At 52.8% G+C, this 12,221-nt stretch overlaps 1 protein-coding gene across 1 annotated transcript in view; it reads right to left on the bottom strand.

The window, feature by feature from the left end:
• KIAA1211L (KIAA1211-like ortholog) overlaps positions 1-12,221 on the bottom strand; it is a 58,528-nt gene that overhangs the window by 3,094 nt on the left and 43,213 nt on the right. The gene's annotated exons all lie outside the window — the stretch shown is intronic.

Genomic DNA, 12,221 nt, shown 5'->3' with positions numbered 1-12,221 from the left:
TTTTTTTTTCTTTTAAAAATTGTAAGCATGCCCTTCCATTTGTAAAGAATGACACCCAAAATAGCCACAGCTGTCTCCCCCATGTTCTGAGAGAAGAAAAATGGTGCCTTTAAAACCACCACGTTTTGCTGACTTTTCTCCCACATTCACAGCGATCTCTGGGTGGTACGACTGTGGGTCATCCCCCTCTTCCTTTTTAACGCTTCTGTATTTTCATATTTTCTACAACGAGAATTTATTACCTTCATTAAGAGAAAAAGGAAGCAATCTTATTTGTTTTTTTCAAGGAAACATACGGATGAAATAAGCGGCTTCTCACAGGTTCAAAAGTCCTTTCTCTCTAAAGTACACGAGACCCAAACGTTGCCGCAGCCTGTCCCTCTGAACCTTTGCCTCCAGCACAAGGAACAAAGACCGACTTCATGTCCACATGCCTGACCCCCTCCCACGTGAGCACCTGGGTCAGCCAGGTGAGGCAGCGTCTGTCACAGCAGATGCCCCAGGGCAGATAGCGTCATTGTTCTCTGTGCTCTGAAATATGCCACCCCCTGCTCTGGTGTGTTCGGGGATATCACTCTATTTGTTCTCGTTTCTGCCTCCAGTTCAACCTGGTCACCAAGGAGGGGTGAGGGACAGGAGCCACTGAGCACCTGTCTCCGGCCTGGGCCGCTGGGGACGGCCCCTGCTCTGCTCCTGGCTGCCCCTGAGGCCTTCACGCCCCTGTCCCCTGGGAGCCCTGCTCCATCTGTCTGTCTCATCCCTTGTCTCTTCCTGCAGCTGCAGGCTCTTCCTGGCCACTGTCTTCCCTGCTGCTTTGCATAAATCTTGGGTCTCCCACAGCTCCAAGGAAAACGGTCTCCACTGAGGCTCAAGGCCCCTGAAGCCCCAGCTCTCCACTCCCCTCCACCCTCAACCTGTGGCCTCTGCCTGAGTCCCTCCAGCATTCCTTAGCGCCAGCTACACAGGAGTGCTGGACCTGCCCACCGCTGAACCAGATGTACGGATGTCTTTCCCACCCCCCACTTGCTCACCCCCGACCTGACCACGGAACCGCTCTAGGCACCTTCCTCCTTGGGTGCTCCTGCTCTAGGCCCTTGCCAGACTCGCTCCCGAACCTGGAGATTCTTCCTCGTTCCCACCCCCAGCCTTCTTTTTTTTTCTTTTAAAAATTGTAAGCATGCCCTTCCATTTGTAAAGAATGACACCCAAAATAGCCACAGCTGTCTCCCCCATGTTCTGAGAGAAGAAAAATGGTGCCTTTAAAACCACCACGTTTTGCTGACTTTTCTCCCACATTCACAGCGATCTCTGGGTGGTACGACTGTGGGTCATCCCCCTCTTCCTTTTTAACGCTTCTGTATTTTCATATTTTCTACAACGAGAATTTATTACCTTCATTAAGAGAAAAAGGAAGCAATCTTATTTGTTTTTTTCAAGGAAACATACGGATGAAATAAGCGGCTTCTCACAGGTTCAAAAGTCCTTTCTCTCTAAAGTACACGAGACCCAAACGTTGCTGCAGCCTGTCCCTCTGAACCTTTGCCTCCAGCACACGGAACAAAGACCGACTTCACGTCCACATGCCTGACCCCCTCCCACGTGAGCACCTGGGTCAGCCAGGTGAGGCAGCGTCTGTCACAGCAGATGCCCCAGGGCAGGTAGCGTCATTGTTCTCTGTGCTCTGAAATATGCCGCCCCCTGCTCTGGTGTGTTCCGGGATATCACTCTATTTGTTCTCCTTTCTGCCTCCAGTTCAACCTGGTCACCAAGGAGGCGTGAGGGACAGGAGCCACTGAGCACCTGTCTCCGGCCAGCTGAGAAGGGCCTCTCGGGCCTGGGCCGCTGGGGACGGCCCCTGCTCTGCTCCTGGCTGCCCCTGAGGCCTTCACGCCCCTGTACAGCGATCTCTGGGTGGTACGACTGTGGGTCATCCCCCTCTTCCTTTTTAACGCTTCTGTATTTTCATATTTTCTACAACGAGAATTTATTACCTTCATTAAGAGAAAAAGGAAGCAATCTTATTTGTTTTTTTCAAGGAAACATACGGATGAAATAAGCGGCTTCTCACAGGTTCAAAAGTCCTTTCTCTCTAAAGTACACGAGACCCAAACGTTGCCGCAGCCTGTCCCTCTGAACCTTTGCCTCCAGCACAAGGAACAAAGACCGACTTCATGTCCACATGCCTGACCCCCTCCCACGTGAGCACCTGGGTCAGCCAGGTGAGGCAGCGTCTGTCACAGCAGATGCCCCAGGGCAGATAGCGTCATTGTTCTCTGTGCTCTGAAATATGCCACCCCCTGCTCTGGTGTGTTCGGGGATATCACTCTATTTGTTCTCGTTTCTGCCTCCAGTTCAACCTGGTCACCAAGGAGGGGTGAGGGACAGGAGCCACTGAGCACCTGTCTCCGGCCTGGGCCGCTGGGGACGGCCCCTGCTCTGCTCCTGGCTGCCCCTGAGGCCTTCACGCCCCTGTCCCCTGGGAGCCCTGCTCCATCTGTCTGTCTCATCCCTTGTCTCTTCCTGCAGCTGCAGGCTCTTCCTGGCCACTGTCTTCCCTGCTGCTTTGCATAAATCTTGGGTCTCCCACAGCTCCAAGGAAAACGGTCTCCACTGAGGCTCAAGGCCCCTGAAGCCCCAGCTCTCCACTCCCCTCCACCCTCAACCTGTGGCCTCTGCCTGAGTCCCTCCAGCCAATTCCTTAGCCAGCTACACAGGAGTGCTGGACCTGCCCACCGCTGAACCAGATGTACGGATGTCTTTCCCACCCCCCACTTGCTCACCCCCGACCTGACCACGTAACCGCTCTAGGCACCTTCCTCCTTGGGTGCTCCTGCTCTAGGCCCTTGCCAGACTCGCTCCCGAACCTGGAGATTCTTCCTCGTTCCCACCCCCAGCCTTCATCTCTCCTTCGGTTCCACCCCTGATTTCAGCACTCAGATTGGCCTGGATGCCTTTCCAGCGTATAATCTAGCCCTAGTTCCTACTCTCAGGCCCAGTCCAGCGTTTCCACTCCCCTTCTTCTCGCCCTCCCTTCCTTACAAAGCTCAAAGTCTAGTGCGGGAGACTACCCACAAGTAACCATGATGGAAACTGGAAAATGCTACAATTTATAAAGTGCTGTGTACACAGGGCCTAAGCTAGTGGGCAGCATTTGAGGATGCTGTCTGGGGCTGGGGCCTGGAGAAGGACAGCAAAGCGTCTAGACCAGTGGTGGCGAACCTATGACACACGTGTCAGAGGTGACACGCGAACTCATTTTTTTGGTTGATGTTTCTTTGTTAAATGGCATTTAAGTATATAAAATAAATATAAATATAAGTCTTTGTTTTACTATGGTTGCAAATATCAAAAAATTTCTATATGTGACACGGCACCAGAGTTAAGTTAGGGTTTTTCAAAATGCTGACACGCCGAGCTCAAAAGGTTCGCCATCACTGGTCTAGGCTGAGCAGAGGGGCAAGAAGGCCACCCAGGTGGAGGGGGCAGAGGCAGAGCTGCCTGCAGGCCGGCCCGCAGGCAGGAGGCCAACTGAAAAGGGGCCCTCTGGCCTTCTCCCTGTCCACATGGGAAGCCTCCAGGGGTCACTCAGGGTCACATCTGGAGGCTGTGTGAGGAGTACCTCTGACTGGGGAACGAGGAGGGAGGCTGTGTCACAGTCCAGAGAGGTGACCAGGGATTGGATGCCCTGTTCCAGAACCACCCCTTCTTGTCCAACAAGGCCACGCCCAGACGCCACCTCCTCCATGCAGCCTGCTCCAGTTCCTCAGCAGGACATTCTCTCCCTCTCCTAATTCTTCTGTAACTCTCTGAGACCTCTGCCCCAGTGGTTGGTGCTAGACATGTCTGCTAGCTGACTTTCTACCCCACTGGTACATGCCTCTGGTCATTAGAACTTATTTAACAAATGCATGACACAGACTACACACCACGTCCTGTTATCAAGGCAGCCCATTTACGACATAATTTTACATGTTATTTATTGTCCAGACCCTGGCACACGAAAGGTAAGCTGGGTGGTTGTCTGTTTTACAGAAAGTCTACACTTCTCATTCCTGGTTATTAATCCCTCATTCAGAGTCCTCACGCTATCTTCCTGGACTTGTCTTTTTTCTTTTTTCAATCTTTATTGTTGACTAGGGGTCTAGTGGGCTGCAAGGCTGTAAGGCTGCAAGGTTGCGGTGGGCACAGGGGCGGGTCTCAGCCCATCCTCTGTACCCCCACTCGGCCCCTCCCACTGCAGCCCCTGGTCCCCTGTTGGCTGGCAGCTCCACTCCCAACGCCGCTGCTCCCACGCACTGATGGCGCCGGCCTGCTCACACCTGCTGACTGCCCGATCGCCCCTCAGGAGCAGGGGGAGGTGGAGAATCCCTCAGGGGCAACTGGGGCCTGCAGCTGCTGCTTGCACCCGCTGATGGCACCGAGCGACTGGGATTGGCGCCGAGCACTTGGGACCAGCACTGGGCGCTGGCAGAGGGTGTGAGCGGCGGCTCCGGTGCTGGCTGTGGGTGCGAGCAGGGCCAGCTCCGGCAGCAGGTGCGAGTGTCTGGCAGGACCAAGGCACATGAGAGCAAAGAATTTTCAGTAACCACCAGAGGCTCCCCCTGATGACAGCAACTGGCGCCTCACCTTGGTCTGGTGCCCCCGCTTATCTGGTCCACCATCCCACCATGGCAACACCCACCATGTTTCGCACCCTGCCATCTGCTGCTGACACCCGCCATGTTCCACGCACATCCCCTGGTGGTCAGCGCACGTCATAGCGAACAGTTGTTTGGTTATTCTGCCGTTTGGTCTATTTGCATGTTAGGGTTTTATATATATAGACTAGAGGCCCGGTGCACAAAAATTTGTGCACTCAGGGGGAGAGGGGGTCCCTCAGCCCGGCCTGTGCCCTCTCGCAGCCTCCCTGTTCGCATCAGTTGCCTGGCTGCCGGCCGCCATCTTGGTTGGCAGTTAATTTGCATATCTCCCTGATTAGCCAATGGGAAGGGTAGCGGAGGTATGGCTAATTACCATGTTTCTCTTTTATTGGGAGGATAGAAGATAGTATTACAGATGCCCCCCTTTTTTCTCCCCATTGCCCCCACTTTATTTCAGTTAGTGTGTGCTTAATTTCTGACTGGTCCTTTTTCATGTGTTTGACATTCTCACCAAGATTCTTAAAAGTCTCACTAAGTCCCCTGAAGTTCTCATTAAGATCCTTGAGCAACCTTATAATCATTAGTTTAAACTCTGTATCTAGTAGTTTGTTTACTTCTATTTCTGTCATTTGTAACATGTTTCTTTCTCTGCATTTTGGCAGCTTCCCTGTGTTTGTTTCTATTTATTAGGTATACCTACTATGTCTCCTGGAATTGGTAGAGAGAACTTGTGTATTAGGTGTCTTGTAGGGCTCAATGGCTCAGTGTCCCCTGTCACCTGAGCTGGGCACTCTAGGTGCACCCCTGTGTGGGCTGTGTGCACAGTCTTGTTGTAGTTGAGCCTTGATTGCTGTTGGCATTATGGGAGGAATTGACCTCCAGGCCAATTGGCTGTGAGGACCAGCTATGTCCACAATGGGAGAACTGCTGTGCAGGAGACACCCCTATGGAACAGGACTTGTTTCATTGGGGCTTTGGAGCTCACTGAGTCAGCTTCTTGAGTGTGTTGCTTGTGGATGTGCAGAGTTGTAATCTGGAATGGTCTGCAGCTGTCCACCAGATTCATTGGCTTTGGGTCCTCCAGGAGGTGCAAAGTTAGCCACTGCCTGGGGCCACCTAGCAGGAGCTACAGAGATTTCTGCAGATGGCTGCTACTTGTACTAGTATTGGGCTAGGAAGTGCCCATGCAAGGCCCAGCTGTGAAGCAAGGCAGGCTGGTGCTAGTGCTGGGTCTTGGGCCTCTTACTGATAGGTATGGGGCATGCTGATGCCAGCGCTGCTTGTTTGAGAGATTTTAGCAAAGTCTGAAGTCTGAGCCAGGACAGGCCATTCATGTGGGAAACCAACTACAAGCAGTTCGGGTGGGGCTGCAAATTGGATGGTGCGAGGTCTTAGGGAATCACCAGGGCAGAGCAAACAGTGTGGGCCACGCTGATGGAAACTCAGATATGGCTGCCAGTCATCTCTACAACAAGGTCCCAGCACAGGAATAATGACCCTTGTGAGCACTCTTGTTTGGGAGAAAGTTGCCCCCGAGTTCCTGCCTTGATGCCATACAGTCTAGTTCCTCTTTGTATGTCCCTGGATTCCTCCCGAAAGCTGCCGCCTGGTACTGGAGCTCAGAGGAAGTGGGACAGTGTAAATTTGTGCACGGGCCCTTTAAGAGGAACACCTGGGACTCCAGCAGCCTCTATGTCACTCAGCCTCAATCCCTGCTGGTTTTTACAGCTCCAAGTTATGGGGACTTCTCTTCCCAGCTCTGAAAGCCTGAGCTGGGAGTCCCTGCTTCTCATGGAAGGCCTTGGAGATATTCCTCCCGATTAAAAGAATGCCACATGTGGGTGTCGGACCAGCCTGTTCCATGCCTCCACCTCTCCTACCAGTCTCAGTGTGCTGTGTTCTTTACTTCTCTAGTTTTAGGGCTTCCACTCAGCCAGATTTGAGGCAGTTCTGAATGATGGTTGTTCTGTGTTTTAGTTGTAATTTTGATGTGGCGGTGGGAGGCGGTGAGTACAGGCGTTTACCTACACTGCCATCTTGGTTCTACTGGACTTTTCTTAAAAGGCTTAATTCACTTCCCCAATCTCTTCTTCACTCTCAGTGAAGTCACTGGTTGTACCCTCTGCTCCCACGTAGTTCAGGGTGTGGGGCCGTGCCGTCCTCTCAGCTGCGCCCAGCATGTTACCTCAGTCAGCAAAATATTCTGAGTAATTCGGTCAAGACAAAGTGTATCTGGTCTAGACAGAAAATTTTCATCCGGGTTTTAATCCACAGGCAGAATGGCAGCTGTGAAACACCAAGGCAGCCCAGCGTCTTGGGGGGCTCTGGCTGCCTCTCCAGGTGCCGTGCGTGCAGCGTGAGGCACTGGACATGTCAGTTGCTCAAGGGCACAGGACATAGCCTTGGTGAGGTCCTACACCATGTCATCGGATTCCCCTCTTTGAGCCAAAAAGAGTGCTTAACACTCCCTAGGGAGAGTTCTATGGAACAGGGCACACACAGTGCTTCTGGGATGGCGCTGGGAGGAGGCCCGAGGATGAGGCTGCGGCTGATATGTATGGGGCATGCTGATGCCAGCGCTGCTTGTTTGAGAGATTTTAGCAAAGTCTGAAGTCTGAGCCAGGATAGGGCATTCATGTGGGAAACCAACTGCAAGCAGTTCGGGTGGGGCTGCAAACTGGATGGTGCGAGGTCTTAGGGAATCACCAGGGCAGAGCGAACAGTGTGGGCCATGCTGATGGAAACTCAGATATGGCTGCCAGTCATCTCTACAACAAGGTCCCAGCACAGGAATGACCCTTGTGAGCACACTTGTTTGGGAGAAAGTTGCCCACGAGTTCCTGCCTTGATGCCAGACAGTCTAGTTCCTCTTTGTATGTCCCTGGATTCCTCCCGAAAGCTGCCGCCTGGTACTGGAGCTCAGAGGAAGTGGGACAGTGTAAATTTGTGCACGGGCCCTTTAAGAGGAACACCTGGGACTCCAGCAGCCTCTATGTCACTCAGCCTCAATCCCTGCTGGTTTTTACAGCTCCAAGTTATGGGGACTTCTCTTCCCAGCTCTGAAAGCCTGAGCTGGGAGTCCCTGCTTCTCATGGAAGGCCTTGGAGATATTCCTCCCGATTAAAAGAATGCCACATGTGGGTGTCGGACCAGCCTGTTCCATGCCTCCACCTCTCCTACCAGTCTCAGTGTGCTGTGTTCTTTACTTCTCTAGTTTTAGGGCTTCCACTCAGCCAGATTTGAGGCAGTTCTGAATGATGGTTGTTCTGTGTTTTAGTTGTAATTTTGATGTGGCGGTGGGAGGCGGTGAGTACAGGCGTTTACCTACACTGCCATCTTGGTTCTACTGGACTTTTCTTAAAAGGCTTAATTCACTTCTCCAATCTCTTCTTCACTCTCAGTGAAGTCGCTGGTTGTACCCTCTGCTCCCGCGTGGTCCAGGGTGTGGGGCCATGCTGTCCTCTCAGCTGCGCCCAGCACGTTACCTCAGTCAGCAAAATATTCTGAGTAATTCGGTCAAGACAAAGTGTATCTGGTCTAGACAGAAAATTTTCATCCGGGTTTTAATCCACAGGCAGAATGGCAGCTGTGAAACACCAAGGCAGCCCAGCGTCTTGGGGGGCTCTGGCTGCCTCTCCAGGTGCCGTGCGTGCAGCGTGAGGCACTGGACATGTCACTCTTGCTCGAGGGCACAGGACATAGCCTTGGTGAGGTCCTACGCCATGCCATCGGATTCCCCTCTTTGAGCCAAAAAGAGTGCTTAACACTCCCTAGGGAGAGTTCTATGGAACAGGGCACACACAGTGCTTCTGGGATGGCGCTGGGAGGAGGCCCGAGGATGAGGCTGCGGCCAAGGTGGGCCCAGGCTGGGGCTGTGCTCAAGGCCCACCGCTCACACCTGAGGCAAAGCCTATTCTCTCCTCCCAGTCTGCTCCTGGGAACTGCAGTCTCGTCAACAAGCAACTAGGTTCATCCTGAAAGGGTGGCTGTTTTCTCTCCTGCCACCATGTCTGTGCTGGCCGATTCACCGCAAGCAGAGAGGGCCACTGGCTGCACTGCCTGTATGCAAGTGTGAGCCCATATGTCTGCGCTCATGGGCAGACCCACAGAGGGAGTCAGCACCACAGTTGGGCCAGGCTGGGCCGTGTGGGATAAGGCTCCCTGCGATGGCCATGTCGCCAAGTGCTGGAGTGGGCACATGGCCAAGATCTTTCACCAACCATTTCTCTCTCTCTTGGTTCCCCTTCTTTTTCCCGAGGGGTGTTCTTTCCTTGTATTCTGTACTCTGCTTTCTCACTTCTTCCTTGTCAGGAATGCAACTGGGCCAGAGCCCGATGCCCCCCAAACCCTTTCACAGGGTCTGTCAAAGGCCAGCCTCATGGGGAGATGGTACAGGTGGTGGGCAGGGTCCACACACCAGGAAGAAGGGAGAACACAATGGCTCCCAACCATGATTCAGAAAGGCCTGAGGTTCCACTCGGAGCCTCAGGTAACCTCCAGGTAAGTCCCTGTCCCAGGTGGGCACAGGCAGAGCATCTGGCTGACGAGCCATTCTGCTTAGTGGCCACTGTAGCCCCACACCCTGCACCTGGCACAGAGCAGGGACAAGGGTTGTGGGGTGTGTGAGGGCACGAGAAAGGAAGGAAGTAGACACAGGTAATGTGCAAGATAAGGCAAGTTCAGGGGCCAGAGGCTTTACACTGTGACAGCTCCACAGCAGGAACACTCAGGGTCAAGGTTACACCATAAAACAGCTTCTGAGATCAAGCATGTTCAAAGTGTCAGTAATTCCTGATAACATAGAGGCGGCACCAGGTTACATAAGAGGAGATGCAAACACTTCGTTTACCTCTTGCCGCCTCAACACACAATTCTAACAGTCATGTGTATTCAGGAAGACCTAAAATGAGCCGTTCAGAGAGCCCTCACGCTAAGCCTCTGGATATGATGTAACCACCCTCTGTGAGAGATGACTCTTATCACGTTAATTCTGACTTACTGATTGGTGGTGGCTTTTTTGTTGTTTGGTTTTTTTGGAACCTATTCAAATTCAGCCTTAAGGTGCTGTTTCTTTCATTCACAGAACTCCCATAATGACAGGAGGAGGGACTGAGGGTGGGACGCTAACGGTGGTCTGCACCCCACATGGCGGGCAGGACCCAGCTGTGGCTCCTGAGAGCGCGGCCTGAGCGGCGCCGTAGAAACAACCAGGGTTTCTTGCCCTTTGGCTAAGAAAATAAAGTAAAAAAAAGAAAGAAATCTTGCCTTTTGTGACAGCATGAGGACCTGGAGAGTATTACGCTAAGTGAAATAGCCAGTCAGAGAAAGACAAGTACCATATGACCTCACTTATATGTGAAACCTAAAGAACAAAATAAACTGACGGACAAAAGGGAAACAGAGGCTTAAAGGCATGGAACAGAGTGTGTGTGTGTGTGTGGGGGGGGAGCAATTGGGGTCTGGATCAAAGAAGGTGAAGAGATTAAGCAAAAAACTCCCATATATATAAAACACATAAGTGTGTGTGTGTGTGTGTGTGTGTGTGGAGGGGGGAGCAATTGGGGTCTGGATGAAAGAAGGTGAAGAGATTAAGCAAAAAACCCCCATATATATAAAACACATAAACACAGACAACAGGGTGGTGACAGGGTGATAGCCAGAGGGAAAGGGGGGACGGGGTAGGTGCAGGTGGGCAAAGAGGGGGAAAAATGGGGACAGAAAGAGACTTTGCTTGGGGCGGTGGGCGCACGATGCCGTGTGCAGATGATGTTTTATTGATTTGTACTTTTGAAACCTGTATGGTTTTGTGAACCAATGTCACCCCAATAAATTCAATTATAATGAAAATAAAGTAGATACTCTGCCCTAAGCTAACACAGCAGGGTGGCAGGATTCTTGAGCCCCTAGAAACTTGGTATAGGCTGAAGCAGTAATTTTTAAGAATTTTTTTCCTTTCATAAAATGCCATCCTTGTTTATAAAAGTCGCATGCACACTGTACAAACTCAGGGAGCCGCTGGACATGTAAAGGAGGAGAAGTTCCCCGTGAGTCGACTGGCAGAGCTGTGCACTCGGCCACACTCCTCCCGACCAGTTTCTGCTGTGTGTCATCTTCACTCCCCTGCGACAGCTCACCCCCTCAACCCCCCGCCCTCCGAAACAGCCTCCGAGCAAGGAGAGGCGCAAGTCTGCCCTCGAGGATTTCTGGTCTAAAGTGGGTGCCTCACCCACACTTGTCCCAACGAGCCGAAGCCAGAAGCCAGAGCAGTGGCTCCGGGCATCTAGGGCATCTTCCTGGTTCAGCCGGGCTGCCAGGTCCTCTGCCCGGCTCAACCTGGAGCAACGCGGTGCGTGCGCAGGCACTAAGGGGATCGCTGGGGTGGGGGTGGGGGTGCCTCACCCATGCCGAGCGTTTCTGTCTGACTTCCTGTTTGAAAGTTGAGTTTTTAAAGCATGTATTGATCTGTTGTCAGTCTCGGCTTACACAGACAGCTCCTGGTCGATACATGCTGGCAGTCTGCAGCCGCCCCTCGCGGGCCCTGTTCGGAGCCTGGCTGTGTGCCCACCACGGCAGCTGCAGCGCTCGTGCGCACCTATCTCAACTCCCTGCTCAGCGAGGGCTTTTCCCAGAGCAAGCTCCTGTTCCTAACGATGCGCACGGGGCTGGGTCCTCGTTCCACCTCCAGATTAACCGTACCACCATTCCTTCCTTTACCAATTCAACAAACGCAGCCGGGCCTCCTTGCTTGTGAATTCCACATCTGAGCATGTTCCTACTTGCTAAGATGTACTTGAAACCCCAAATCAATACTCATGACCCGCCATGGGCATCTGCGGACACGTGCACAGCAGCACGGTCACCACAGACCAGCTGGTGGAAATGTGGTCGGAGGCTGCAGGAACCTCACCCTGCAATGGCTCAAGAGCAATGGCTCAGCAGCGGCTCATTCTGATGTTAGAGCATAAGGACTGCAGGTAACGAGAACGGGCTGTGCCTGGTGAGTGCCCCCGGGCCCAGGTCCATGGTGCACGCTGAGACCACGGAGGGAAGGACCTTCCTATCTAACACATCTCTCCAGTGCACCATGCATGCTCTCCTGCAAGAGCGACCACGGATGGAGTGGTCCGTGGCCCAGAAATGAGTTCCAGAGCTGCCAGAAGGGGGGCTGGGGGGCCCTCTGGCTACTGCCTCACTGTCTTCTGGATGGTGTGTTCAGTGTGTGAAAATCCACTCAGATGCACACACAGGGTCTGTGACCTTCTCTGCGTGTGTATCATTCTTCAATAAAAAGTTGAAAACACACACACACACACACACACACACACACAGACACACACACACTATGACAGTCAGGACTCACTCCGGGCATGGATAGCGACCAGGAGAGGAGTCTAGGGTTGGTGCAGGCCTCCACTGTAGGAATTTATGTGTCTTTTCCCAAACGGGGACCTGAGGTCTGCTTGGTTTGTTTGTTGTTACGGCACCAACTCTGTCCGCACAGAGAAATGAGCAAATTTGCATGATGGAGCTGTTTCCATACTGTGCGTAGGTGAGGCTGCTGCCCGTTGAGGGTGGGGGGGT

This window comes from Myotis brandtii, unplaced genomic scaffold, assembly GCF_000412655.1.
Source record: "Myotis brandtii unplaced genomic scaffold, ASM41265v1 scaffold1612, whole genome shotgun sequence".
Taxonomy (NCBI): domain Eukaryota; kingdom Metazoa; phylum Chordata; class Mammalia; order Chiroptera; family Vespertilionidae; genus Myotis; species Myotis brandtii.
This window is presented reverse-complemented; position numbering and strand designations above follow the sequence as displayed.